The sequence below is a fragment of the Amphimedon queenslandica genome, unplaced genomic scaffold, assembly GCF_000090795.2.
Source record: "Amphimedon queenslandica unplaced genomic scaffold, v1.1 AMPQUscaffold_13202, whole genome shotgun sequence".
NCBI lineage: Eukaryota > Metazoa > Porifera > Demospongiae > Haplosclerida > Niphatidae > Amphimedon > Amphimedon queenslandica.
This window is the reverse complement of record NW_003546562.1, coordinates 109,993-117,309: the sequence shown is the minus strand read 5'-3', so window position 1 is coordinate 117,309 and position 7,317 is coordinate 109,993. Positions and strand designations below refer to the sequence as shown.

At 33.7% G+C, this 7,317-nt stretch overlaps 1 long non-coding RNA gene across 1 annotated transcript; it reads right to left on the bottom strand.

Moving 5' to 3' along the window:
• Positions 1–3,206: 3,206 nt before the first annotated feature.
• Positions 3,207–5,331, bottom strand: LOC109584530 (uncharacterized). The gene is made up of 3 exons (XR_002186057.1): positions 5,288–5,331; positions 4,741–4,807; positions 3,207–3,603 (listed from the first exon to the last, which is right to left on the bottom strand). It is a non-coding gene; the product is annotated as an uncharacterized LOC109584530 (long non-coding RNA).
• Between the last annotated feature and the right edge of the window lie 1,986 nt (positions 5,332–7,317).

Genomic DNA, 7,317 nt, shown 5'->3' with positions numbered 1-7,317 from the left:
ACATTACAGACCTTTCCCACCAATGCAGCATCTAGCAATGAATATCATTAATGAGCCGCCATGTTGTGGGATAGATGTACAGAGATGAATGGGCAAAAAGTGACTCTCCCCATTTTCCTTTTAAATGCAAGCTCTAGTTCACACAGAAATGCTCGTTGCACATTTGTTGTATAATTTTAGTTATCATACTGCAATTTGGTTTTTGCTTTCGCAGTTCTCTTGGAGAAAATAAAGAAATAGTGCTTTTAGCCCATCCATCACTGTACATCTATCCCACAAAATGGTGGCTCGTTAATGATATTCATTGCTAAACGCTGCATTGGTGGGAAAGGTCTATAGTAGTCATGTACAATAAAAAGGCCAACTAGCCACTATAACTTAGACTGACACCTCAACTTTATAGCTTCATGCCAAGTGACAGAAAATATTGTGTCTTTTCACAAGCATGTACAAGCATATTCGTGATTTTAATACAACTAAATGATGATTAGTAGCATACAAAAGCACACCAGTAAAAGAAGAAACATACATTACATAATTATTAAAGTGATACTCGTTTCTGAATGTGCTCAACTATTTAATTAAAACCTAATAAAGGACAATTAAGAGACCATACTTAAAATTATCACTAAACTATTTGATTTCCCATTATGACATGACTAAACTATACTATAGTAAGTTTCATTAGCATTATTCTTTCAGCAAAAAATCAATTACCTTTAGAAAATACAATAAACAATGACTCATGTCCTTTGCTAAAACATAAACATGTAAACATGTCATGTACCTAAGGCATATACAAGGTTTTCATTTAGTTCTACATGCTATCAAGTACATGCATACAGGCAGCATTTTACTTTGATCTTGTAATAAGCAGTACATTGCTATATCCTGTTCTATTTTTGGCAGCTACAAATGTTACATATAAATCCAAGCCAACTTGTGGTATATTCTGATGTTACAGGTAACATGCTGTCGAAATAGGATTTCTTTATTATGCAAAATACATGCATGTACTGTGAAACCAGAAATGCTGCCACAAAATACTTTATTGGTATCTAACTACTATGCGTAGCCATCTCTACTGCAGTACACAAAATGCTTAATTCCTTACCTCTTCCTGTGTCTGAACATCCCTCAGTTTAACTACACCCTGAGCCAGTACCTGATCTCCAATGATCACCATCATTGGTATTAACTCCTTCTCATGCATAATATTGCACTTGACTTTAGATTAACCTTGTACAACATTTCAACCTTTGAGAAGTGAGAAAATAAATAACAAATAGTAATGACAATATCGTAGGGCGCCTTTTTTAGGGCTGTAAATTTCGCGAATTTGCCTTAAAATCAATTTCATAGATTTAATTTTCGTGAATTTATGCCATCTGCCATCTTTTACCGTAATAATTTGATTTTTGCAGAAGTAAATTTTCGCAAATCTTCAAGAAATTGTGAATCTTTAAGAAATCGCGAAATTGGCGAAATGTAGTACTGCCCTTGAAAAAAGGCACCCTACAGTACATGTAATAATAGCCCAAAAGTAATTAAATTAATCAATGGTATCAATTAAGTGGGTGTGGCTCATACAATTATTTTCATTAATTTTTAGTTTTTAATAGCATCAAAACAGAAGATAAACTATTTTATCTCTCTTTCTCACCTTTATTCCTACATCCCACAACAAAGTACATATTTTCATTCTCTCACTGTACAAGTTCTTTTGGGTTGAAGCCACCATCACTTGAGTATCCTCATCTGACCCATTCCACCAGCCTATATACATTATAACAAGATTATTAGTTTTATTACAACATTATTCTTGCTACTCTGAGGATTTACTATTTTAGAGAAGTGTGGCCAAGGGGGTTCGTAAATTTTTAGCATTTCCCCCTTGAATGAAATCAGACAATGTGACAATGTCTGCCACACATGTATGCTGAATTTTAATACATGTGTAACAGTACAGTATGTAATTTAGCAATTATTACCATTGCTTTTGCTTCAGAGAATAATATTCTCTCATATCCTAGTACTGAATCCAATACAAGGGACCTGGTCAGGCAGAAACAGTAATTAACATAAAAAACGCAACTAATAATGTTGCTTTAAAATTACAACAAAGACAAAAGTTTACACTTTCGGCATGATACAACCAACTACATGTATAAGCAAACAAGCTATTGCAACTTCTTAAGTACCGCAATGTAGCAAAGCTGAGAGGAATGTACTGGTATGTGTAATATTTACAATAGAACTAGAAAATATATCAAGTTATAAAAGTAACTCGAGTACATAATTCATGAAAAATTATTCATAAAAGGTACATATACATGTACAAGCAAAATGTTATTACCTTTCTTCCTTTATACTGTCAAACATTCCTTCTAGGTCGTCATAGCGACCACCGCCAGATACAGAACCAACTGATAGAGAATCCTTTGATTTAGGATCAACTGATAGATTGTCTAAAGGGGCAGAGTTGATGTACACATCTAAGGATAAATGCATGTACAAGTATAAAATGAGATTGATCATTTATGCACTTTAACTTTTGAAGAGGCTTTTAAAGATTCATGAAAAATCCAGTTTTGAGCCAAATCAGCTCAATTGCATGCATATGCATCAGAAAAAGTTTCAAAAGTAAAAAATTCTCACATTTCTATTTTGGCAAATTGGGTCAAACTCAAAAGTCCCTGTCGGGACTTTTGTTCAATTTTTGAGCTACTTTAAAAATACATAAAAAATCCAATTTTGATCTGAATGAGTTGAAACTTTCTATGCAACATAAGTACATGTATATGCATCAGAAAATGTAATAAGAATGGATAATTCTCACATTTTTTATTTTGGGAAAATTGGGTCAAAGTGTATTTATTTACACATGTACATGTAATAGTGGGCAGAGCCACTTAATGCTCTACATTCATCTAGTAATAATTATTAGGTGTGGTTATCACAATTGAACCCATTCATGATGGAGTGTATCTTCCTTGCTTTCACCAGTCTTGCTATAATCTCATAGTGCTGATTCACCTCATTATGATTTACTAATCATATTCTGGCCCATAATTATGGCATGTATATGGTCTATAGTTGCAAAAGCCCTCTTGCTTATTGTCGCTTGTCTATGCTCAATTTCAACATTTTAAATTCAATATTATTATTAATGATCAATAAGCCAATATTAATAATAATTATTACACTTAAGCAAAAAGAGGCTTAAAGCAACAAAAATAAACTGTGCATGTCCTATAGTGTTGCATGACTCCTAAAGTTCTTGGCTTTTAGCTGCTGAGCTCTATTTCTGAGCATCACAATAGTGATAACAGTAATTATCAGCATTTTTGACTGCATTATCAGGATCGTTTTTAGCTAACTCCTTGCACTTGGAACGACCATAGTAGTCAGTACCACCAGATTCACTGCTACTGGTCACCTCCTTATACCGATATACTATTAGGTACCTCATCAATATTAATCAGCAATTAAACAAAACTGACCAATCAGAGGCTAGCTGCATGACATCATTTTGACACGAGACCTGAAGTTGAGGTGTCAGTCCATGTTATAGTGGCTAGTTGGCTTTCTTATTGCACATGACTACAGGAATTGAATGGACTATTATTGTCCAGTTGAGGTGCCAGTCAAAGTTATAGTGACTAGTTGGCTTTCTTATTGTACATGACTACTATAATGTGGTACCTCAATACAAGGATACAGTGTTAAAAAACTTATATACATGTGTGCTGTCCTCATGGAATAAATGAAATCAGTGGATACTCTTCAAATCGGTAACAAGCATGTACACCGTACAGCTATCAAGGTTGAACCAGCTACTAAAAATCAAGTTGTTTTAGCACATGCAGTCAAGTGTACCCATGTATTAAGCTCAAGTCACTATTACTTATAACTATAATTATATTAACTATATTAAGCCACTATAACTTGGACTGACACTTGACTGGACAATAGTCCATTCTATTTTAGTCACGTGACATGCAAATACCACAAACATGTACAAGCATATTCATGATTCTAATACAGTTTGAAAATAGATCAAACTTTCTACTCAGCATAAGGGCATCAATATCCATTAGAAAATAATAATAATAATAAAATTTGGGGTGATTTTGGAGCCAATTTTTTGGACAAAACCCTCTTTCCTAGCTCCACCAATAAGTCAAGATCCCTGTCCACCTGCTATAAAGAATGAAGAGATAATAAAGCACTAACATGATTAGAGAATTAAAGAAGTAGAATATTCCACCTTCTCCCCCCTAGTTTTTTCCTCTTCCAGTGGCTATGGCCAAATTACTTCTTTATTCATCAAGCCACTCTCATTACTACAGTAACTACACTCAGAAAATTTCAACATCAGTATAGCACCACCATCAACTTTATAAGTTGTTGCTATTCATTCTCAATCATCCATTCTGACCATTTATAAACTTATGTATTCAACTTTGTATAATAGAAGCAGCGTTTGCTAGCTGTTACTTTGATCTGCAGTCAATTTGGCAGGTCTCTTAAAACAAATGCAACTGTATATGTGCATGGGCTTACATTGTGGCCCAATCAGATATAAGATGTTTACAGTATACAGCACACTGTATCCTTGTATTGAGGTACTACATTCATGTGCAATAGGAAAGCCAAAACCAGACAATGTCTGCCAGACATGTACACACATATACTGAATGCCAAATTTCAAAACACGTGTAATTTAGTAATTAATACCTTTGCTTTTGCTTCCAAAATGGAGAATATTCTTTCATACCCCATTACTGAATCCAATACAAGGGACCTGGTTGCAGAGAAACAGTAATTAACATTAAAAATACAACTAATAATGTTGCTTTAAAATTATACAGAGAAGACAAAAGTTTACACGGTTTATATGTTCCTCATGTTACAAAATTTTAAAGCAAGGCAACTCTCATTATCAAACTACTACAAATCCACAAAATTTAAACAAAACTGGTTGTTGAGACAACTATTGGTATTTATGAGAGGCCATCTCATGATAGCCTTAGCATGTTTTATGAGAATAAAAGGAACATGAATGAGTGAAAGCTGGCGTAAGTTGTATCATAAGTTGTACTTTACCTTAAAAAATTTTTTTGGAGGGACTAGAATGTCTCTGTACTTTATCTCTTTAATAAGTAAATGACAATTTGTATTTAATGCATTACAAACCCACCTAATAGTTACCACAATGTGAACAGAATTGTGAACAATATGGCGATAATAAAATGTACATGTGCAAGTACAAGCAGAATGTTACCTTTTTTCCTTTACTGTCAAACATTCCTACTAGGTCGTCACAGCAACCACTGCCAGATATAGTGGAGTATCCTTTGATTTAGGATCAATGGAAGGATCGTCTAAAGGGGGCAGAGTTGATGGGTGGATTTAAGGACAATACAAAAAAGAATGAATGAAATTGATCATTTATATACTTTAACTTTTAAAAAGACTTTTAAAGAATCATAAAAAATCCAATTTTAAGCAAAATTAGCTCAATTGCATGCATATGTATCAGAAAAAGTTTTAAAAGTGGAGAATTTTCACATTTTAATTTTTGGTAAAAAGTCTCTGTAGTATTATAGTACGGGGACTTTTGTCTGATTTTTTGAGCTACTTTTAAAATTCGTAAAATCTAAAATTGATTGGAATCAGTTAAAACTTTCTACACAGCACAAGTACATACATATGAAAAAATGGAATAAAATAGAGAATTTTCTCTATTTCATTTTTGGCAAAATTTGCCAGAAGCGCTGCACTATAGTACAGGGACTTTTGTCTGATTTTTGAGCTACTTTAAAAATTTGTAAAAAAATTCAAATTTGATTGAAATCAGTTCAAACTTTCTACATAACATAAGTAGATGCATAATGCATGCTACAGTACATACCTATCAGTACTGCCTCGCAGTGTAACAGTCAAGACCAATGGCAAGACCTTTAGGTCAGATTATAACTAAATTAAAAGAGAATAATAATAATGATGATGATAATAATAATAATATTAATAATAATAATAATAATAATAATAATAATAATAATAATAATAATAATAATAAATGCTGTTAAATACCTACTATACTATTAATACTACATTGACAATGGAGTAGTGTGCTATACAGTAACCACCAGACTGAGCTGGCCCTCCTGTATAACCCAAGGTGGCCCAATTTGATTTTAGCTCAGTTTGGTCACCACATGATTTGCAATATCAAAATAAAGTCAGTCCTGGCCTAGCTGCTTTAAACCAGGCTGACCCTCTTACAAAAGCCAGAGTAAATTATACTTAGTCTCTCAATTACAGCTTCAAATACATTAAACGTAAAATAAACAAATTCATATAAAATGAGTCCTTATGTCTAAAAGTTTAAGTGATTAATCATCAAAAATTTACAGTTTTACCCATTCAAAATTACCATAGCTATATTCAAGCGTACCTTGTCCAATTTATCAAGGGCAGAACAGATTGGTTTGAATTTATCACCAGAAACACCACAGGCAGCAAACATACCATCTAATATCTTCCTATGATTTATCTATCAATAAAGAAATAAATGGAAATAAATAAATGAATGGAAATTAAAAAATAAATAGTAATCTACAATGACTGATGATGATAGCACGCACAAAATTTATTGTAGTATCACACTTGCTAACTTTTATTTAAAAGCTCCCAGTTTCAATTCTGGTCATTATCCTGAGACATTCTGAATCCACAAAAATAGATCTACTGATTGTACTCACGTGATAAGAACACGTTATGTCACGTGGTTAAATATTATAGACTATTTATATTCATAGCATAACTCAGGGGAAAATTGGGGGTTGGAATTTGGAAATGCTGTGATTACTGATTAGTCAGATGATACACTTTACACTCGACTGAGATAAGGGTAATATCCGGTAATATTACTACTCTTGGTCAGGCTGGTGATTCCCTGTGAAGATGAGTAGTTACAGATCTTACAGAAGTGACAGAACTAGACGTAGCGCTCATCCTACAACGAGCACTAGGGTAGTCTCGGCAGCCAGACCATTCTCCAGGCTACAACCCGAGACCATAGATTCCGAGACTAAACCGAGAACTAAACCCACGGTCACAGCCACAGGGAGACAGTACACCATCAAGGTAAACCATCTTCCTCTTGATACCAAGGAAAGGGAAGTGTATGAATATTACAAAGAGTTTGGATCCATTTCTAGTCTCAGAGTCATGCCCAGCTCCAATGAATCGTATGCTCTAATCAATTATGAAACTGAAACTGATGCTGAAAGGGCAATGAGGCATACT